Source organism: Bufo gargarizans, chromosome 9 (assembly GCF_014858855.1).
Source record: "Bufo gargarizans isolate SCDJY-AF-19 chromosome 9, ASM1485885v1, whole genome shotgun sequence".
Classification (NCBI taxonomy): domain Eukaryota; kingdom Metazoa; phylum Chordata; class Amphibia; order Anura; family Bufonidae; genus Bufo; species Bufo gargarizans.
Genome location: NC_058088.1, coordinates 28137270 through 28160961, shown reverse-complemented (window position 1 = coordinate 28160961; position 23692 = coordinate 28137270). Strand labels below are relative to the sequence as shown.

General features: G+C 43.8%; 1 protein-coding gene across 1 annotated transcript in view; it reads right to left on the bottom strand.

The window, feature by feature from the left end:
* Positions 1–18452, bottom strand: part of LOC122919747 (NTPase KAP family P-loop domain-containing protein 1-like) — a 33610-nt gene extending 15158 nt beyond the window's left edge. The window contains exon 1 of the mRNA XM_044268932.1: positions 18410–18452. The gene's annotated coding sequence lies outside the window, so the exon portion shown is untranslated. The remainder of the gene's footprint in view (positions 1–18409) is intronic.
* Positions 18453–23692: the final 5240 nt, after the last annotated feature.

Genomic DNA, 23692 nt, shown 5'->3' with positions numbered 1-23692 from the left:
GTATCTCGTCCTCGCTGTATAGTGGAGCTGAGCGCACAGCATATAATACTTCTCTGGCTGAGGGAACAGAAAAGGACAGAGGCAGGTTGAGGACAGGTGAGGGCACAGGGCCTACTCCAGCGCCATGCCAACTAATGGTAGTGTCTGATGAACCCACTGACTCTTTGCTGGGGGTGTCTGATGTCACTTAGGACGAAGTGGATGACCGAGTCAACCATTCAAGAACCGCTGGGTTGCTGGTCAAGACAGGACTGCTAGATGACACCAGGAGCTCAGGCCTTTTGCTGCGACTCCTGCTGCCAAGCCCCTTTACCCTGCTGAGACCTGTGCCTGCGCCAGAAACATTTAGGCCTCTGCCACTCCCCTGACACTTCTCTGTCTGACATACTGTTAGATCAAATAAAGAAATAAATAAAAAGGAAATTAAAACACCCCAAAAAAGTAATTGTAATTTTCTCACTTTACCACACAATGGCTAATAAGCCCTATTTTGTCCACTAATACATGGCAAAAAATGCTTTAGAACATATAGCTGCACCACTGAACGGCAAATATTATATATTTTTTTGACACTAATACACGCCAAAAAGGGCTTTAGAACATATAACTGCACCGCTGAACAGCAAATATATATTTTTTTGCCACTAATACACAGCAAAATGGGCTGTCATTTTCTCACTTTACCACACAACGGAAAATACTTTTTTTGTGCCACTAATACATGCCAAAAAATGCTTTAGAACATATAACTGCACCGCTGAACAGCAAATAATATTTTTTTTCCCCCACGAATACACGCCATAAAGGGCTTTAGAACATATAACTGGACCACTGAACGGCAAATAGGCCCTTGTTTTTTTCAGCTTATGCACGCCACAAAAGGCTTTAGAACATATAACTGCACCGCTGAATGGCAAATAATATATATTTTTTTGCCACTAGTACACGCCAAAAAGGGCTGTCATTTTTTCACTTTAAAACACAACGGCAAATACTTTTTTTGTACCACTAATACACGCCAAAAAGAGCTTTAGAACATATAACTGCACCGCTGAACAGCAAATAGGCCCTTATTTTTTTCCACTTATACAATCCACAAAAAGCTTTAGAACATATAACTGCACCGCTGAACGGCAAATAATATATATTTTTTTGCCACTAATACACACCAAAAAGGGCTGTAATTTTCTCACTTCACCACACAACGGCTAATGAGCCCTTTTTTCCCACTAATACAAGCCAAAAAATGCTTTAGAACATATAACTGCACCGCACAAGGGCAAATAAGACGTAGAAATATCTCCTTGTAATTATCACAGACTACCACCGTTTAAAACATAGCCTTTAATTATATCCATAAATCTAAAAAAATAACCCATATATCACTGTAAATATAGGCAAACAAAAAAAGAACAAAATAACAATAATAATAATAACAAATAATAATAATAACAAATAATATTATGACCGAACTCAGGAAGTATATAAACAATGGTGTAGACTGATGAGTATTTGGGGTACCAAAAAGAAAAGTACCAAAAAGAAAAAAGTCATATATCAGAATCCTATACCTCATGGAACCAAATGTGTATAATAAGAATAGGTGAAGAAGATTAAAAAAAACTTTTAAAAAAACGAAAAAAAGTGTATAAGAAAAATTTGATCTTAATAGTTGCTATATCCCCAAATCATATAAAAATAATGTCCCTGTTCAAACGCGTTTCAACCATTTAATGAAGAGGGCTCATCAGGGGACCAAAATCAAATGTATATATCTAAATGGATAAACTAATGCCGCTGAAATTAATCAAGGAACCAAATGTGTATAATAAGAATAGGTGATGAAGATGGCGCTACACCATCGTGGACGTAACCTCCATCTGCCCCCCCCCCCTCTTTATTTTTGGCTACTCGTGACCACTGAGTCCTTTCTAAGTTATCATACTCAGGGGCACGCAAGTATACTCTTGCTATACATCATGACTCAGCAAACTTGCATAGCAGTTATATTTTGTACCTGAATGAGGGAGGTACCTGACTATCTTTTCTTGCTGATAGTTTACCATTGTGCCTCATGGAATATACTATCTTGGTATTGACAATATATAATTATATGTCCACTTTATGTTCGCTCATTTGGGCAAAACGCGTTTGAACAGGGACATTATTTTTATATGATTTTGGGATATAGCAACTATTGAGATCTAATTTTTCTGATACGCTTTTTTTATTTATTTTTTTAAATCTTCTTTACCTATTCTTATTATACACATTAGGTTCCTTGAGGTATAGGATTCTGATATATAACTTTTTTCTTTTTGGTACTTTTGGCAATTTCTTTTTCCGTTTGTCTATTAATTTGTTATTTACCAACCTATAATAGTTGGCTTCCATTCCCCTCATCAGGGCCATCCTAAGGTATTTAGGAGGTTCCTGATACGGGATCGCCCCTATCGTGGCGGCCATTCCGTTTATAGGCAGGCTATTATATAAATAGGGTGAGACTCAGGAAAGTACCCCAAAATACTCATCAGTCTACACCTTTGTTTATATACTTCCCGAGTTCGGTCATAATATTATTTGTTTCTTGTTATTTCGTAACTTTTTTTGTTTTCCTATTTATACAGTGATATATGGGTTATTTTTTATTTATTTATGGATATAATTAAAGGCTATGTTTTAAATGGTGGTAGTCTGTGATAATTTGTTTTTCGATATACCACTAATTATACAACCAATTGTCTGAGCTGTGAAAAAACTTGTAATAAACCCTGTTAATGACTGTATCAAACAGCACTTGCACCCCAATAACAAGAACGGTTTGCTGGAATTACAGAGCTGTATAACGGCAATTTGGATCCGCAGTCAGTGCAGCAAGGTGTAATAGGATTGTTCCTATTACCTAGGCTGTAACCTCCCCTACTGAACCCTGTTCTGCTTCAATACTGTGGAACGATTCCTCCCTATCCTGTCCCTGAACTTCTATTTAGCAAAATAAAAGTTTTAAAGTATTTTCTACCACTGTCCTTAGCGCCTGCTGACGTCTCTCCCTGCACTAAGTACACTGGAAAATGACTGAATCCAAGATGGCTGCCGCTATTTACTGTATAGGGCTGCGACATGACAGGGCTGGCTGCTGATTTGCATGCCTGGTATTGTGGGTGATCCCTCGTTCCCAGAGTTGCTTGCTCTATGTCCTAACACGTGCAGGAGCCATTTTAGGGAAATATGCGATTCATTACCACAAAGCGTGAGGAAATTCGGATTCGGTACGAAATTTGGATCGAATTCTGCTTTGTCAACTTCGATTCGCTCATCTCTAAATACAACTATTATGTAACCTATCACTCATTAGAGTACACATTACTCAGGTGCACAAACTACGGTAGATGCACAAATAACTGTATGCTTCCGAGTATAATACATGTTTATACTTACAGTCCACATGGAGTGCAGAATTGACCTTGGAAAAGCATAATGCTGATATCAGTAGAGCCTACATTTATATAGCAAAAGAACCTCCTATAAAATGTGTCTACTGTAAACACCCCTAGGGTGTGAATTTCCAAGGTACCTATTACTATATCTCTGCTCTAAATTATTTTGTCTCGAGCTGCCACTTTTTATGCCAAGATTCTTTTTTTATTTTCTTGTGTATAGACCATAAATCTGGACTAGACTGAGGTGGAATTATACTACATGTGCCATACATGTCAACTCTGAGTAGATACAGGGCAGGAGAAGCTCTCCAGCACTTAAAGGGGTTGTCCGGGATTGGGAAGATCGGTGTGTGTGGACAACAGTGCCCTAAATTTTACACTCACGACCCCTTTAGCAGCTAAAATAGCCTGGCAGCAAACACGACAGAGCTGTACTTAGAATGGAACTTTCCATTCCATTCTAACCCCCCTCTGTAGGGGATTAGGCTAGTCCTACTTCCTGCTGGAAGGGTGGGGACCAGTTAGAACTAGTCTAGTTGACCCCCAGCTAGGGGAAGGGTGTGCAGGGGCACATCTCTGCTGGACGTGCCCACACCAGCCAGAGCACCTTAAGCTCTGCTAGCCATGGAGGCTGAAGCATAGAAGCCTCAGCAGCCAGGAGTAAACTTCCTGAGCTAAAGATAAGTCTGAATACAGAGTGAAGTGCAGCATAAAGAAGAAGCCAAGTTATTAAGTCAGCTTGTCAATACAGCAGAGTGAGAGAAAGATAGAGCAGAGTTGAGTTTGCCTGCCAGATTAATGCTAAAGCCTGCTGGAACCCAGACAAAGCCTCTAACTGTTGGAAGAAACGTTTATTCAAAGTAAAGCTGCTGTTAACTTGAGTCCAGACCTTGAGATGAAGTTCTTTCCAATCCCTTAATTATTCCTCCTTTTCATTGCTTCGGAGCCAAAGCCTGGGGTCCAGCAGTATCCAGGTAGGAGCACCATGACACATAAAGAGACATTTAGGCCGCACTACACCACTCAGCATTTCCTACACCTGGGAGGCGATTGAGAGGGCTCTGGGGGGAGGGCCCTTCCCAACATCTGCCGTACTTGTATGGTTGATATTGGGTCTTTAAACATGGTACCCGCTTACATGCTGCTACACAGCAGACACCGGCCGGGAATGTCCGCGATTGGAGACAAATCCAATCATGAAAATTTAACGCCTCAAATGCCATGGTCAGTTGCAACCATGGTATTTGTGCTGTCATTTACTTTGAGTGGGCAGCTCCTGGTGACTGAACAAAAAGATCCAAGTCCCCATTAATTAAGTTTAAAAAAATATAAACATAATTGGAATAAAACGTGCTAAAAAGGCGTACATAGCCCAAAATGTATCAATAAAAATCGCTCCACAAAAAAAGAGCCCTTACACAGCTCAGTAAACAGAAATATAAAAAATGTTATGGGTGTGGATAGGGGGATAAGTTAAAAGCTTGGCACATCCCCTTTAAATGGTGCCATTAGAAAGTACAACTTGACCTGCAAAAAAACAAACCCCTGTACGGCCTGTGAACTGCAAAATAAAAAAGCGCTGCAAAGCAAAAAAATATATACTTTTTAAAATTTTTTGGGGGGTATTAAAACATAACAAAAAGTATGTAAATCTTGTACTGATGCACAGAATAAAGATTATGGGGGGCATTTTAGACTGGTGAAGATAAAACAGGTGTAGAAAATGATAAATGAGAAGGGCCTGCCCCTTTCCCCACCTAATGCCCCCCTTTTTTAGACCTGATGTGAGCAGGGAAAAGTCACAGATTGTGTCGCACATAACCCTTGTGCTGCAATCTGCGACAGATATAGGTCAGCGTATACCAGTTTGTAAATGACCCCCTATGTGTCATTATTACCACACAGTGAATTGCTTTAAAAATATAACCCATAAAACAATGGCGCAATTCTGCTTTATTTCCAATTCCACCTTAATAATAATATTTTCCAGTTCTCCAATATATCACATGGAATATTAAGAGGGATGTGTCAAGTTTATAGGGAATAACTAGCTGATCATTTGGGGTCCAGCTGCTCGGACCACCACTGATCGCGAGAATGAGGGTCTCAATGCTGCTCCATTCATTTTGTATGGGAGCGCTGGAAATAGCCGACACTTCTGTGGAGAATACATAGAGTGGCAGTGTGTATGCACGACCTGCCGCTCCATTAGAACGGGGGATAAGAGACTCCCATTCTCATAATCGGTTTGAGTCCCAGCGATCAGCTAATTAGCCCTTTTTCGGTGTACAGGGAATAACTTTGAAAGTACAACTGCACCTGCAAAAAACAAGTCCCTGTATTGGAGGGAGTAGAAAACTAATATAGGAAATGGCTGCTGCAGGGGCGTCGTTAGGTCAGAAGATTCGGGGCTTGAGCCCCGGATGCTTTGTCCAGTGCCCTGAATGTTATGCTGGCCTGGTAGCATTTTTTATTTATTTGGCTATTCCAGGGCACTTTAATATTGATTGGAACTGGGCAACCCACCACAGATGATCCCCCCCCCCCCCTTGTACTTGTTCCGCTGATCCGCTACTTGCGGGCTGCGCGGGCAGGAGTTCAGTTACTTTAGTGCGTAATCCTGTCCTGCGACGCGTGATCCCGCGAGACCTGCCGTGGGAGGTCACAGGATCACGCGCCGCAGGTTGGGATTGTGCACTGAAGTGACTGAACTCGTGCCCGCGCAGCCCGCAAGCAGCGGATCAGTGGCACAAGTATAAGGGGGGTGGGGGGGTCATCTGTTGTGGGTTGCCCAGGGTCCACAGCCATCAATACTAAAGGGCCCAAGCAAAGATTTCTGCAGTGGTGAGGAAATGAAACATAACAGATATTGGAAAGTTACCGAATGTTGTATTATATAATGTCTGCAGTCTGCACTTCATTTGCGTAAACCAGAACACCCCTTTAAGCATGCCTTTAATGTGCAATTTCAACACAGTGGGCTTGTGCCCCGGATGTTTTCAGATCCTAGCAACGCCCCTGGGCTGCTGTAGGAAGGGTTATACAGCAGCTATCAGCAGGATCAACCCTATTAAACTAAGCATACAGTCTGGTATAGTTTACCCTGCTGATTAAAATGCAACCTGTTTTGTAAAAATCGTTTGGGGCATTCTATAGAAAAAAAGACTTTCATTTCTTATGCAAATGAGATCTTCAGTGCACTTAGGGGTGTGGTCAGCACTGGAATGCTGAGTATCATAGGTGCACCGAAGGGCTAGGCCCCACCCTTTGATGCACTTAAATGGCCCTTTTCTCGGGAATATCGCAACCGATTTTTACAACACGTGTATCATTTTAATTAGCAGGAGCAACTATACCAGACGGTAGGCTTGGTTTAATGGGGTCGATCCTGCAGACAGGTGCTCTTTATTACCATCCATTTTTATGAATAGCCAGTCATCATTGAGACTCTTGGGTGTTTTTTTTTATTTTTTATAGGGGTATTCAATATAAAGTGATGGCATATCGCTGTAATGTGCCATCACTTTATGATTGCTGAGGGTTCAGCTCCTGGGAATCCTGCTGTAGGGCCGTCTCTGCTGAGCTCCTGGCCATTCTGTACAGGGAATGTGCAGAGGATGCAGCACTGCACCAGAGCATTCGCCATTCATCCTCTATAAGTATAATGGATAGTTTTACATGTTTTTTACTATGATAATGGATTTGTATAAAGCGCTATGTAGACATAATAAAACCATCTACAAGAAACAGAGATTGCTATAAAATGAATTCATTGCTAAATTATTGCTACGGATTCTAGAGTTTTCAGAATACACTTTATTGCAGATATCATGTTGAATATCACGTGTGCACATACTTAAAGGGCTTTCTACTGATTATTATAGTTTTTAACAGATACAGTTGGAAGAAAAAGTATGTGAACCCTTTAGAATTATATGGATTTCTGCACAAATTGGTCATAAAATATGATCTAATCTTCATCTAAGTCACAACAATGGACACTCACAGTTTGCTTAAACTAATAACACATAAATAATTAAATGTTACCATGTTTTTATTGAACACACGATGTAAACAGTCACTGTGCAGGTGGAAAAAGTATGTGAACCCCTAGACTAATGAAATCTCCAAGTGCTAATTGGAGTGAGGTGTCAGACAACTGGAGTCCAATCAATGAGATGAGATTGGAGGTGTTGGTTACAGCTGCCCTGCTCTATAAAAAACACACACCAGTTCTGGGTTTGCTTTTCACAAGAAGCATTGCCTGATGTGAATGATGCCTCGCACAAAAGACCTACGATTAAGAATTGTTGACTTGCATAAAGCTGGAAAGGGTTATAAAAGTATCTCCAAAAGCCTTGCTGTTCATCAGTCCACGGTAAGACAAATTGTCTATAAATGGAGAAAGTTCAGCACTGCTGCTACTCTCCCTAGGAGTGGCCGTCCTGTAAAGATGACTGCAAGAGCACAGCGCAGACTGCTCAATGAGGTGAAGAAGAATCCTAGAGTGTCAGCTAAAGACTTACAAAAGTCTCTGGCATATGCTAACATCCCTGTTAGCGTATCTACAATACGTAAAACACTAAACAAGAATGGATTTCATGGGAGGATACCACAGAGGAAGCCACCGCTGTCCTAAAGAAAACATTGCTGCACGTTTACAGTTTGCACAAGAGCACCTGGATGTTCCACAGCAGTACTGGCAAAATGTTCTGTGGACAGATGAAACCAAAGTTAAGTTGTTTGGAAGAAACACACAACACTATGTGTGGAGAAAAAGAGGCACAGCACACCAACATCAAAACCTCATCCCAACTGTGAAGTATGGTGGTGGGGGCATCATGGTTTGGGGCTGCTTTGCTGCGTCAGGGCCTGGACGGATTGCTATCATCAAAGGAAAAATGAATTCCCAAGTTTATCAACACATTTTGCAGGAGAACTTAAGGCCATCTGTCCACCAGCTGAAGCTCAACAGAAGATGGGTGTTGCAACAGGAGAACGACCCAAAGCATAGAAGTAAATCAACAACAGAATGGCTTAAACAGAAGAAAATACGCCTTCTGGAGTGGCCCAGTCAGAGTCCTGACCTCAACCCAACTGAGATGCTGTGGCATGACCTCAAGAAAGCGATTCACACCAGACATCCCAAGAATATTGCTGACCTGAAACAGTTCTGTAAAGAGGAATGGTCAAGAATTACTCCTGACCGTTGTGCACGTCTGATCTGCAACTACAGGAAACGTTTGGTTGAAGTTATTGCTGCCAAAGGAGGTTCAACCAGTTATTAAATCCAAGGGTTCACATACTTTTTCCACCTGCACTGTGAATGTTTACATGGTGTGTTCAATAAAAACATGGTAACATTTAATTCTTTGTGTGTTATTAGTTAAGCAGACTGTGATTGTCTATTGTTGGGACTTAGATGAAGATCAAATTTTATGACCAATTTGTGCAGAAATCCATATCATTCCAAAGGGTTTTCTTGCAACTGTATACTCATGTACTTGCTTACCTTGTGTACATCTCCCCCATGCTTTTTATCTTTCAATCTGGATTCTCCTGACTTGTTTTCCACAGTTGGGCACTACCATTCTCACACCTATCTGCTGACTTTGGTTGCTGGCAGAGAATGTCATCTGTGTATTTGGTTCCTAATCCTCTTGTACTGTGCCTTAATAATGTATTATGCAACTGTTATTACATATAATGTGCCTAGTTTGGCAGTGTATCAGAATAGAACTTGCCTTTCCATTATCCCCCCTTTTGGGTGGAAGTGGGCTAGTCCTGCCTACCTACCAAGTGAGGGGTCGTAGGAAGCTATAGTGGAGTTGGGCGTTCGAGCGAGAGAGTGAAGCAGTATGCAGTGGTGAGAGAGTATTTTCCCCTCACTACTGCAGAAGCTTTGGGAAAGTATCTCAGAGAGCAGCACATACCTGATATATAAAAGGACTTACGTACCTCTGAGTGCGAAAACGGTGCCAAAGACACCCTACTATACAAAACACTAAACAAGAATGGATTTCATGGGAGGATACCACAGAGGAAGCCACTGCTGTCCAAATAAAACATTGCTGCACGTTTACAGTTTGCACAAGAGCACCTGGATGTTCCACAGCAGTACTGGCAAAATACAGGGAGTGCAGAATTATTAGGCAAGTTGTATTTTTGAGGATTAATTTTATTATTGAACAACAACCATGTTCTCAATGAACCCAAAAAACTCTTTAATATCAAAGCTGAATATTTTTGGAAGTAGTTTTTAGTTTGTTTTTAGTTTGAGCTATTTTAGGGGGATATCTGTGTGTGCAGGTGACTATTACTGTGCATAATTATTAGGCAACTTAACAAAAAACAAATATATACCCATTTCAATTATTTATTTTTACCAGTGAAACCAATATAACATCTCAACATTCACAAATATACATTTCTGACATTCAAAAACAAAACAAAAACAAATCAGTGACCAATATAGCCACCTTTCTTTGCAAGGACACTCAAAAGCCTGCCATCCATGGATTCTGTCAGTGTTTTGATCTGTTCACCATCAACATTGCGTGCAGCAGCAACCACAGCCTCCCAGACACTGTTCAGAGAGGTGTACTGTTTTCCCTCCTTGTAAATCTCACATTTGATGATGGACCACAGGTTCTCAATGGGGTTCAGATCAGGTGAACAAGGAGGCCATGTCATTAGTTTTTCTTCTTTTATACCCTTTCTTGCCAGCCACGCTGTGGAGTACTTGGACGCGTGTGATGGAGCATTGTCCTGCATGAAAATCATGTTTTTCTTGAAGCATGCAGACTTCTTCCTGTACCACTGCTTGAAGAAGGTGTCTTCCAGAAACTGGCAGTAGGACTGGGAGTTGAGCTTGACTCCATCCTCAACCCGAAAAGGCCCCACAAGCTCATCTTTGATGATACCAGCCCAAACCAGTACTCCACCTCCACCTTGCTGGCGTCTGAGTCGGACTGGAGCTCTCTGCCCTTTATCAATCCAGCCACGGGCCCATCCATCTGACCCATCAAGACTCACTCTCATTTCATCAGTCCATAAAACCTTAGAAAAATCAGTCTTGAGATATTTCTTGGCCCAGTCTTGACGTTTCAGCTTGTGTGTCTTGTTCAGTGGTGGTCGTCTTTCAGCCTTTCTTACCTTGGCCATGTCTCTGAGTATTGCACACCTTGTGCTTTTGGGCACTCCAGTGATGTTGCAGCTCTGAAATATGGCCAAACTGGTGGCAAGTGGCATCTTGGCAGCTGCACGCTTGACTTTTCTCAGTTCATGGGCAGTTATTTTGCGCCTTGGTTTTTCCACACGCTTCTTGCGACCCTGTTGACTATTTTGAATGAAACACTTGATTGTTCGATGATCACGCTTCAGAAGCTTTGCAATTTTAAGAGTGCTGCATCCCTCTGCAAGATATCTCACTATTTTTGACTTTTCTGAGCCTGTGAAGTCCTTCTTTTGACCCATTTTGCCAAAGGAAAGGAAGTTGCCTAATAATTATGCACACCTTATATAGGGTGTTGATGTCATTAGACCACACCCCTTCTCATTACAGAGATGCACATCACCTAATATGCTTAATTGGTAGTAGGCTTTCGAGCCTATACAGCTTGGAGTAAGACAACATGCATAAAGAGGATGATGTGGTCAAAATACTAATTTGCCTAATAATTCTGCACTCCCTGTATTCTGTGGACAGATGAAACCAAAGTTGAGTTGTTTGGAAGAAACACGCAACACTATGTGTGGAGAAAAAGAGGCACAGCACACCACAAGTAAATCAACAACAGAATGGCTTAAACAGAAGAAAATACGCCTTCTGGAGTGGCCCAGTCAGAGTCAATAACTCAGAGTTATGAGAGAGATGTAACAGAACCAGGGCGGCCCCATGGCACATTTCTCCAGCAGTGCCAGCACATGCACAGACATCTCTCTCATGATCCCCCCCCCCCCCCCATGCACATTTCTCCAGTCCACACAGAACCAGGGGCGGCCGCGGCCCCATGGCACATTTCTCCAGCAGTGCCAGTACATGCACAGACATCTCTCTCATGACTCTGAGTCATTTGCCCCCCCAATGCATATTTCTCCAGTCCAAACAGAACCAGGGCGGCCACATGGCACATTTCTCCAGCAGTGCCAGCACATGCACAGACATCTCAGACATGAGAGAGATGTCTGTGCATGGGCTGGCACTGCTGGAGAAATGTGCCATGGGGCCGCGGCCGCCCTGATTCTGTTTGGACTGGAGAAATGTGCATGGGGGGGGGGGGGGGGGTTTCTTTTATTCGCCCCAGGGCCCCATTTCACCTAGCAAAGCTGGAGAGGGCGTGTACATCTCATATCACCCATATTTCCTCCCACTATTAGGAACCTTCTCCTTCCAAACGTCGGAATGTGCTGCGTCACAGCAGGAAGCGACGAGGGTAGTGAAAGTTCCCAGGTAGGGAAAAAAATTGGGCTCTTAAAAGAAATTTCAATCGCGGTTTTGTTGATATTTGGCTCAGTTGACTAAAAAGTTTGCCCACCACTGCTCTAGCCCAACATACCACACTCTCACCTACAGTGGAAAACTTCCAAAGAAACCTGAAAACTCACCTGTTCAGACAAGCCTACAACCTACAGTAACCGTACTTTTACTATACCACCATGACCAGCTTTACCCTCATCTACTGTGTCCTCCTCCCATCCTTTGTAGACTGTAAGCCTTCACGGTCAGGGTCCTCACTCCTTCTGTACCAGTTTATAACTCATCTTATTCATGCTTATTATACTTGTTTTTTATTATGCAGGTGTACCCCTTTTCTTATGTACAGCGCCATGGAATGAATGGTGTTTTAATAATAAAAAAATAATACTAATGAAATAATAATAATAATAATAATGTTCCAACCACCACAACAACACATAGGCCCAGATTTAATAATGTGTCTGCATCCAAAGTCTGTCTAATAACTGATTTTCATTGGTGCAATTAGGCATATTGGGTTGGACTCAGCAGGAAGGGGTGTGGCTTTAATTGAAAGGGGAGTGGCCTAATGCTAGTTTTATACTAATGCTAAAATCTTCCGGCAGATTGTTTCTTATACCCTGATAGTGTCTCTCCCTGCCGGAGGCCAATCACTATAATGAGACCCTGCGGGCATCCAGCCTGTTTCAAGTATTAGTGTCGGGATTCGGACAGACAAAAACCAGCACCCTTTGGTCCTTTCTGGCTATGCTGGATATGACGAAATCCAGCAGGGTGCACCTAAGATGCACCAAAATTGTAAAACAATTCAACTGTGATAATCTGGCTCAAAGTGAGCCAACCACAGGAGCACAGACTCAACCAATAGTCGAGTCTGAGTCCCGGTGATAAATCTGGTGCAGGTCTAGATAGCCGGTCTATAGGATTAGTAAATCTGGGCCCCGGCCATAGTCCTCAGTGTTGGACACGTAGTAACATCATGCCTCAAGCTGCGGTTGAAACAACAACCCAAACCGCTGGCAACAGCACGCGGCTCCCAAGGAGCCACGGCCAAAACCGTGGCCGTGACACTCCCACCCCTCAAAGCCCCCCCCCACCAAAAAAAAAACACGTGAGGGACTCAACACAAGGGGATGGGAGAAGGGGAGGTCCACTCTCAGACACGGTTCACAAAAAGTCGCTGTCAGCTGCATCCTCTCCCAGCACACAACACAGCCAGTCCGACGAGGCCTGCAGCCCGCACCAGCGACACAGGGTAGAGAACCACTGAGAGATGGACGAGGGGACACTCCACTCACGTCCGCACTCCAGTCGCTGCCAGCAGACACTCCTAACCGGCACGCAGCCGGACCACTAACGGAATGCTACCAGCAAACGACCAGAGATGGGAACATGGAGAGAGACGAGGGATCACCAATACGGACGCGGAAGGTAAGGTGGCGGGGAAAAAGCCACCAACCGCGCCGTTAACGGTGATCCCCGAAGACGCTCTCCCTCCGGAGAACGCGCATGCAGGCCACAAGAGGATGGCACAGCATGCTGCACCCTCTTACGAAGGTATGCTTACCGCACACCAAAGAAACACCACCGTGCATTAAAATCAGAGGGACGCCAGACGAGGCAACGGTGAAGAGATGGCGGGGAACGCCACTCACCGCGCCGTCAGAGGCGAAACCCCCAGAACGCTCTCCCTCCGAAGAGCGCGCATGTACCCCTTCCGCAGACGGCGGTACATGCTTCACCCTCTTTCGAGGGAATCCTCCAAGCAAGGAGCCGTTCCGGTCATACTGTCACGGCTGAGGATGGGGGAAATCCTCAGCCGTGCGGTGACGGAAGATGTCCAGTCGCTACTCGCCAGGAACACAGAATTAGGGAGCAGGCCACCTCCTGTTGCTCCCTAATTCTGTGTTCCTGGCGAGTAGCGACTGGACATCTTCCGTCACCGCACGGCTGAGGATTTCCCCGATCCTCAGCCGTGACAACTGTACAAACTTATATCTGCAGAGTGCCTGTGTAGAAGCGGTGTCTACCTCTAAATTCTATCTACCACTAGCATTTTACGGTGGTAATGTTGGTCTTTGTATAGTAACAGTTTTATGGTGGTAACATTCAAACTCTATGTGGGTATATGTGGTAATATGTAGTCATGGTGTGGCGGTATTATTGGTAAACTGGTTTAGTAGTTCCATTTGGTAACTGTACAACTGTATTATTTAGAGGTATATCCTCATTTACAACATTGACTTAGAACATGTTTATAGCAATAAAGCGATGTCACACATTTAGTTTGGATTCAGGCTTCCATAGAAGCAGTAAGATTACGCTTTTAGTGTCTAAGGGATTAATGGTTGACTTATAAACAACACGCGTAGCCAGATATCTGCTGAAGGTCCAATCACAGCTCTTTATTTTAATTTACCTATTACTGAACATGAACAATAATGAACTACAACATTGTGAGTTCTGTGGAATATCATGTCAACCATGGTACGGTGCAATCAGGACCATACCAAACACCAGACACGGGATATTATACAAATCTGGAATCCTGTCTATAAGGAGGATATTTCTGAACTAGAGTGGATGCAGAGGAATGTGACCAACAGAACTGTACATTCAGGCTCGGACTGGCCCACAGGGGTGTAGGTAAATCCCTTGGTGGGCCCCTGAGCAAGATGGGCCCCTAGTCTCCCACCCCCTGGACAAGTGGCACATTACACAGTAGACTTACTGCACTACATATATATATACAATGTACAGCACCTAAAACACCTGATGGATTATGTAAGAAATTATTATTATAGACAGGATCAGATAGCTGAGATGACTTCTAGGTATAGAGGAAAGCTAGCCAGTGTCCTCTTCTCCCCAGGACCTACCTTTTCAACGTTGCTCCAGGGACCCCCGCGTTCAAGCATCTTGCTGCTGTTGAGCAGGTAATATGTGAGAGTATCCGTATGGTGGGCCCCAAAAATAAATTTTACTGGTGGGCCCTTGACACCCCAGTATGACACTGAGTACATTGCATTACCAATAAGGCGCAGCATGGTGGCGCACAGTGCTGGGGTCCTAGGTTCATCTGACCAAGGACATCATCTGCATGGAGTTTGTATGTTCTCCCGTTGTTTCTGTGGGTTTCCACCCACTGTCCAAAGGCATACTGATAGGGAACTTAGATTGTGAGCCCCACTGGAGACAGCAAGCGATGATAATGTCTGTACTCTACAGTATATACAGTATTTTAGGTGATTCAGCTTGGAAAAAAGACGGTTTATTCAGATCTAATTGAAATATAGAAAATATATGACTGAACAGTACAAAGATCTTGCCGAAGATCTAAGCCTGTCACCATGACAAGATGACACCCTCTACGTCTAGAGGAAGGAACGTTTCGTTGGTATCATCATAGATGGGAATTCTTTACAGTAAGAGCAGTGGGTCTATGAGGGTCTGCCACATAATGTTACGTCTGATTCATTGTAAATGTTCAAGAATATATGCTATTGTCAGATTGGTGCAAGTCCCACCTCTGTGACCTGCTCCTATTTGCAGGACTGGGGTCCCTGAAGTTAAGGTTGAGCAGCCATCAATGTGTGGCCAACCTGCATTTGCTGCTATGAGAGTTGAGCTCTGGCTTACCTATTTCCAGGGGTCCATTAGCGGTGAATGGATGGGTGCTCGCACTTGCGATGCTTGCTCTCCAATCACCACTATGGGACTTCTGAAAATCGCTGAGCTTGCTTGGTTATGTACAGAACTTTCTCAGCAGTAAATGGGGAACCAGCCATGCATTTTCCTCCATTTCCCGGGGACTGTTCTGGGCATAGGAACTAATTCTAGTCTCTAACTTTTTTATCCCTCTCTCCAAAATTCATCCAAATCGAACCACCAAAAATTAGAATTAGATGAAACACAATAGTTTTTTTACAAAAGCCCAGTAGAATTGGATTATTTGCTCATCTCTAACTATGAGCAGTTCCCTGCATATGCAGTCAATGTCGACCCACAATGTGGTGTAAACTTAGCCTAAGAAAATAAGAACCAAAAATACTTAATTTTACAACCCAGATCAAAATATGTTCGGCTTAATATGTCACAGACCATTTACTTTTGCATGCAAATTGTAGACTGTCCGCCTTATTCAAAGAGTAGCACACTCACACATTAATGGATCGACTTGCTCTCTTTTCTACCCCTAAATCATTATCAACAAAAAGACACAGGGAATCACAGTATAAGGGCTCATGCACACGACCATACGCCCTCCGAGACATACGGTCCGTGAGCGGGCCATATGTCCCGGAGCGGCATACATCGCGCGCACGGGAGCGCACAGCATAATAGGTTACTATGATGCAGTGCGCATCGGGCCACCCGTGGGACTATGGTCCTGCACTCATAAGATCATATGAGTGCGGGACAATAGCCCCGCAGGCGGCCCGATGCGCACAGCATCATAGTAACCTATGATGTTGTGCGCTCCCGTGCGCGCGATGTATGCCGCTCCGGGACATATGGCCCGCTCACGGACCGTATGTCTCGGAGGGCGTACAGTCGTGTGCATGAGCCCTAAAAGCCTTTATTATACACAATTAAAAGTTACATAATCTTAAAATTCATGGTAGCAATGTCAGGCATATATTCAAGTAACTAATGAGCAGGAACATACAAGCCCCAGTTGGAACCAAATCAATAGTATGTTCAGGTAGCCAGAATTGTATATCAATACAATATCCCATCAGCAGCTCTTAATCTAAAGTGCAAGTGCCATTATAGTAACATCAGATTGCTGTAGTGGTAATCATCAGCAGTACACACAAGTAGCAAACAAGAACTGGATGTGATGAACATGTGCCTAATCCTGGAACACAAGCTGCCAGATCATATCTACAAAACGTATGGTGCATGTAACACAGCAAAAAAGATACAGTATACGCTACATACGATAGCAATATAGTTGAACCTGCGTTCCACTGTGAACCTCAGTACACGCGCACCTCCATACATGACATGCGCCGTGAACTGCACCACACAGCGGAAAAACCAAAGGGCCTAACCCCAAGAAAAACATTAGATGATAGGTCCTACAGTGCAATTGAAGTGTCCGTGCAGAACGTGCTGGAGTAAAATAGGTTCCAAGTGCAAAAATTAGAAAGGAAAAAGTGTCACAAGAAATGATACATTGTAAACAGGTATATAAATTCATAATTACACAGTAAGTGTTACATGTCAAATAATACTACTAATAATAATACTAATAATATTATAATATTTAAATATTTTTTTATTGGCTCCTTCAGTGTCCCACGATGGTCTTGTAGCTGAAAATGAAAAGACATGTCCTCTCAAGGCAGCAGTGAACACACATCAAATAGACAAAAAAAAATGAAAAATAAAAAAATAATTAAAACCCATACAACCTAAACTAAAAACAAACCGTGCAATATAGATTAATCACCCTATCAACTATTCGTCAATATACAATTATAGTAGGCCAACCTTTAAAGGAGGGATGGCCAACTTGAGGCTCTCTAGCTGTTGCAAAACTACAACTCCCAGCATGCCCAGACTGCCTATAGCTATTAGCCTTAAGCAGGGCATGGTGGGAGTTGTAGTTTTACAACAGCTGGGGAGCTTCAGGTTGGCCAACCATGCTTTAAAGGAAGGGCACAAAACTGAATCCCTAATTGAGACCTTCCAGAACAGGATAGGTCATCAATATCAGATCAGCGGGGTTCTGACACTCGGGACCCCCCCTGATCAACTGTATGAGGAGATGGCGCACGCAGTGTGCACGTGCCGCCTCACTTCTCTCTCCCTGTCTGCTGCTGCTGTCTATGGACAACTCCTTAAAAATAAAGAGCTGTGATTGGACCTTCAGCAGATATCTGGCTACGCGTGTTGTTTATAAGTCAATCATTAATCCCGTAGACACTTTAAAGCTTAATGTTATTGCTTCTGTGGAAACCTCTAATATCATATCCAAACTAAATACGGGATATCGCTTTATTGCTATAAACATGTCTCTAGGTCAAAAATCTGTTCTAAATCAATATTGTAAATGATGATATACCTCTAAATAATGCAGTTGTACAGTTACCAAATGGCGCTACTATTCGTTTATTTCACAAAATTCTGTTTACCAATAATATCGCCACACCATGACTACATATTACCACATATACCACATATACCCACATAGTGTTTGAATATTACCACCATACAGTTACAATACAAAGACCGTAAAATGGCAGTGGTAAATACAATGTAAAGGTAGATACCAGACACTCTGCAGATACAAGTGCATACAGTGTGTGAAAGACATACACAGGCGATACCTTCTTACATTGTAACTTTTGCTTATCCTTTTGTTCTCCATAACGGCAAGACCACCATGAAGACATCTTCTGACCACCACTTATCTCTGCAGAATTTAACACACAGACATCTTGCCTGTACAGCACCCTCCCCACATTTTATCACCCTCTACCTGTATTGCTGCAGTAATTAAGCCGGTCTTGTGTTACCCATCTGTCCCACCAGATCCAACACCCCGCAGAGCCTCGCTCTCTGTCTCCGACCTGCTCCGTCACTCCTCTCTGGTGATGTCAGCCAACTGGGTTTTTTTAAACTCAGCTCAGGGAGGTGACCCCACCTGATTATACAGGTTGTTCACTGCGTCCCCACACAACAGCCATCCAGCTGCGCTATACCAGCCATCCAGCTACTCTACATTGGCCCTCTATGCTGGCTGTCCAGCTGTGCTACTTTGCCCCCGCAGCTCTGCTATAACAAACATAAAGCTCTGCTACATTGACCATCCAGCCTACTGGTTTGATTGATGGCCCTCCCACTCTGCTACACTGGTTCTCCAGCTCTGCTAAGCTCTTAAACTTCAACCCTGAAGTTCGGCTATATCGGTCATATGGCTCTGCCACATTCGAGTCTACAGTTCGGTTACTCAGTATTGTCTACAAATTTGCTATATCAGTGGTGATTAATCTCTTTGCCTAGTTATGCCGCTGTGTCCTACCAGAGCTACTGCAAGATCTACAGCTCTACCAGATAGGTGGCATAGCGGACCCACCTCACCACGTGATAACATAACACTAAGCACTGTTTCTATGCTTGTGATACTGCCTTCTAAGCTGTCTGGCCCTACTCTGTGAGACACTGGCTGCTTAGCCGCTGTATCTAAACCGTGTCCAACACTGAGGACTATGGCCGGGGCCCAGATTTACTAATCCTATAGACAGGCTATCTAGACCTACACCAGAAGTATCACAGGGGCTCAGACTGGATGATAAATGTGCAGGGATGGACACTTTTCTCTGACTCTATACTAACTATTGGTTGGCTTACTTGGAGCCAGATTTTCACACATCTTAGGTGCACCAAGCCAGAGTTCGTTGTGCCTGAGCACCGCTGCTATCACCGTTTTTTGTCCGGCCAAATTCAGTGAATACCGTATGTTCCATTGACTATATTACAATTCAGCGCTGCCACCTACAGTCAGGTCCATGAATATTGAGACATCGACACAATTCTAACATTTTTGCCTCTATACACCACCACAATAGATTTGAAATGAAACGAACAAAATGTGCTTTAACTGCAGACTGTCAGCTTTAATTTGAGGGTATTTACATCCAAATCAGGTGAATGGTGCAGGAATTACAATAGTTTTCATATGTGCCTCCAGTGGCGTACCGCCCATAGAGGCAGACCACGCCATTGCTATGGGGCCCGCGGCACTGGGGGGCCCGGAGCGCAGATAAGGCCCCGCCCACACTATTTGGCCCCGCCCCCACTGACATGCAGCTATAGCGCTATGCGGCTGCTTTTATTCTCAGCCTGCCCTGAGCCAACTATTCTTCCCCCCGGCTCCCAGGGCCCCCTCAAGCCAGGAGAAGTTAGAACGCAGCCGGCCAGCCGCAGCTGAATAACTAAAATAAGATTTACAGGGGGCGGAGCGGAGGCCGGCGAGAGGAGGGGCCCTGCGTGACGCGGCGAAGTGAGGAGGGGCCTGGGGAGCGGCTTCAGTTGAGATGCGACGCAGGACTTTTAGTCACGTACCTCACTGTGACCTCCTGCGTCGGATCTCGCGAGATGACGCGATGACGCGGCGCGGGAAGGCACAGTGAGCGATCCTGTACCAGGATGCCACAAGCTGTCCTTAGAGAGGTAAGTAATAATATTTTTTTTTTTATGTACCCTACGTTCTACCCTTATTGCAGAGGCACTGGGGCCACGAGAGGAGGACCACTGACAGTACTCAGTCAGTGGACATCATAGTATTAATAAGATGGGAGAGACGACCATTATATTAATAATAAAGAGGGGGCCATTACATTAATAATAAAGAGGGGGGCATTACATTAATAATAAAGAGGGGGGCATTACATTAATAATAAAGAGGGGGGCATTACATTAATAATAAAGAGGGGGGCATTACATTATTATTAATATAATGGCCCCCTCTTTATTATTAATATAATGGCCCCCACTTTATTATTAATATAATGACCCCCTCTTTAATATTAATATAATGGCCCCCTGGGCCCCTCTTTATTATTAATGTAATGGCCCCCTCTTTGTTATTAAAGAGGGACCATTATATTAATAATAAAGAGGGGCCCTTATATTAATAATAAAGAGGGGCCCTTATATTAATAATAAAGAGGGGCCCTTATATTAATAATAAAGTGGGGGCCTTATATTAATAATAAAGTGGGGGCCATTATATTAATAACAAAGAGGGGGCCATTATATTAATAACAAAGAGGGGGTCATTATATTAATAATAAAGTGGGGGCCATTATATTAATAATAAAGTGGGGGCCATTATATTAATAATAAAGTGGGGGCCATTATATTAATAATAAAGTGGGGGCCATTATATTAATAACAAAGTTAATATACAGGGGGAATAATATTATGGGGAATGGGGGACTATCTGTCTGGCTCTAGCACAATATTGGGGGGCAGCAGGAGGAGTTGTTGAGACACCAGGAAGGAGAGGTTTATAGTAAAGTGAGGAACCTAAAAAAAATTCTGTGAAACTCTGCAGAGACGAGAAGCGGCTGAAAGAAGGTATCATGGCGGTCCTATCTCCGAATGAAGACGTGGGGAAAAGTCTACATCGCAGGAGACGTCACTGGATGTAACAGGTATGGTGCGGCATTCTCCTGTAATAATATTATCCATGCACATATCTGTATTTTCGGTAGGGTAAGGGGTATATAGAATTTGGCCCACACTGCCTCAGCCCGGCCCCAGACTTCAGGTCACACTGTGTGTGTTCTGAATTCTGGGGCCTCACACCCATCTACAACATTATCTGTACTCAGAGAGTTATCACTGTGTTACATAGGACTGCTAGTGATCTACTACAGTATTTGTTAAAAGGGGCGTGCCCGGGTTAGGGGGGGGGGGAGTAGGAAGAAAGCACACTGTCCTGAGAATTTTGGGGGGGGCATTAGGGTTTGGGGGGGCTCATAGAGGACAGTGTGCTTTCCTCCTACACCTACTCCTTCCTAACAACCCCCCACCCCCCCACACAAACACATGCGTATATGTGCACACTCAGCAGCAAGGAGTTAAAGGGGTTTGGGGTAAGAGAAGTGATGACAAAATGGCGCAGGTAGCAAAGGGGTTAAGATGTGGGGGATGGCTTACATCCGGCTTTAGCACAGTGGACAGAGGCAGGAGGAGTGATGTGTATGCGCTCCTGCGCTGCACTCGCTCAGTTGTGTGGCATACATATTGCGCCCTGTGTCCACTCTGCTAAAGCCTGGCAAGTGACATGCCCATTGTATGAAAATATAAAAAAATAAAAATGTTTATTCCTAACAGTTTCTGTAGGTCATGTATAAATTTATTTAATAGGGGTGTGGCATGGGAGGAGCCAGGTCAGGAAGTGGGAGGGGCCATGGTGGGTAGTGGGCGGGGTTAAGGGGCCCAATTCAGATTTTTGCTATGGGGCCCAGTGATTTCTATGTACGCCCCTGTGTGCCTCCCAGTTGTTAAGTGACCAAAAGTGGCTTCTCCGCTGTTCCATGGCCAGGTGTGTATTATTCCCTCATTATCCCAATTACAATGAGCAGATTAAAGGTCCAGAGTTCATTACAAGTGTGCTATTTGCATTTGGAATCTGTTGCTGTCAACTCTCAAGATGAGATCCAAAGAGCTGTCACTATCAGTGAAGCAAGCCACCATTAGGCTGAAAAACAAAACAAACCCATCAGAGAGATAGCAAAAACATTAGCCATGGCCAAAACAACTGTTTGGAACATTCTTAAAAAGAAGGAACGCACCGGTGAGCTCAGCAACACCAAAAGACCCGGAAGACCACGGAAAACAACTGTGGATGACCGAAGAATTCTTTCCCTGGTGAAGAAAACACCCTGCACAGCAGTTGGCCAGATCAAGAACACTCTCCAGGAGGTAGGTGTATGTGTGTCAAAGTCAACAATCAAGAGAAGACTTCACCAGAGTGAATACAGAGGGTTCACCACAAGATGTAAACCATTGGTGAGCCTCAAAAACATTTAAACCCTGCAGCACTCGCGCCCGTTTTACCGCCCTGCGCCAGCCCGCGCTCCCAGGCAGGGGGATCCTTTGATCCTCCCGCCTGTGGAGATATCGCACATCTCTGGCGCTGTAATTACAGCGCCGGAGGTGAGCGGCACACAGGGGCATGGGAACTCTGTTCCCATGTCCCTGTTAGGCATAAGGGACAAAGGGCAGAGGATCTTTATTGATCATCTGTCCTTTGAAGAGGCCGAAACTGGACATAATTGTCCAGTTGTCGGTCTCTCCCCACCCAGCAGGCACATTCCAGAGGGGGGGTATCCATGGGAGCTTCTGGGGACAGTTAACTGTATATATATCCACTTATAGATGCTAGGGGCACATCTATAAGTATATACATACATATATATATATATATATAAAACACAGGGGGTCTCAATGGGCAGCAATAAGCCCACCCATACATATATTATATACATAGAGATGTATGCTGACAAAGGGGCATACATACATCTCTATGTATACACCTACTACCTGGACGGGCCCATGCAAAAGGGCCAATATATATATGCATATATGTAAGGGCATATATACATATATATTTAAATCCAACACTCCCCTCAACAGGAAGGCCAGATTAAAGTTTGCCAAACGACATCTAAAAAATCCTATGGACAGATGAGACCAAGATCAACTTGTACCAGAATGATGGGAAGAGAAGAGTATGGAGAAGGAAAGGAACTGCTTATGATCCTAAGCATACCACCTCATCAGTGAAGCATGGTGGTGGTAGTGTCATGGCGTGGGCATGTATGGCTGCCAATTGAACTGATTCTCTTGTTTTTATTGATGATGTGACTGCTGACAAAAGCAGCAGGATGAATTCTGAAGTGTTTCAGGCAATATTATCTGCTCATATTCAGCCAAATGCTTCAGAACTCATTGGACGGCGCTTCACAGTGCAGATGGACAATGACCCAAAGCATACTGCAAAAGCAACCAAAGTGTTTTTTAAGGGTAAGAAGTGGAATGTTATGTAATGGCCAAGTCAATCACTTGACCTGAATCCGATGTAGCATGCATTTCACTTGCTGAAGACAAAACTGAAGGGAAAATGCCCCAAGAACAAGCAGGAACTGAGGACAGTTGCAGTAGAGGCCTGGCAGAGCATCACCAGGGATGAAACCCAGCGTCTGGTGATGTCTATGCGTTCCAGACTTCAGGCTGTAATTGACTGCAA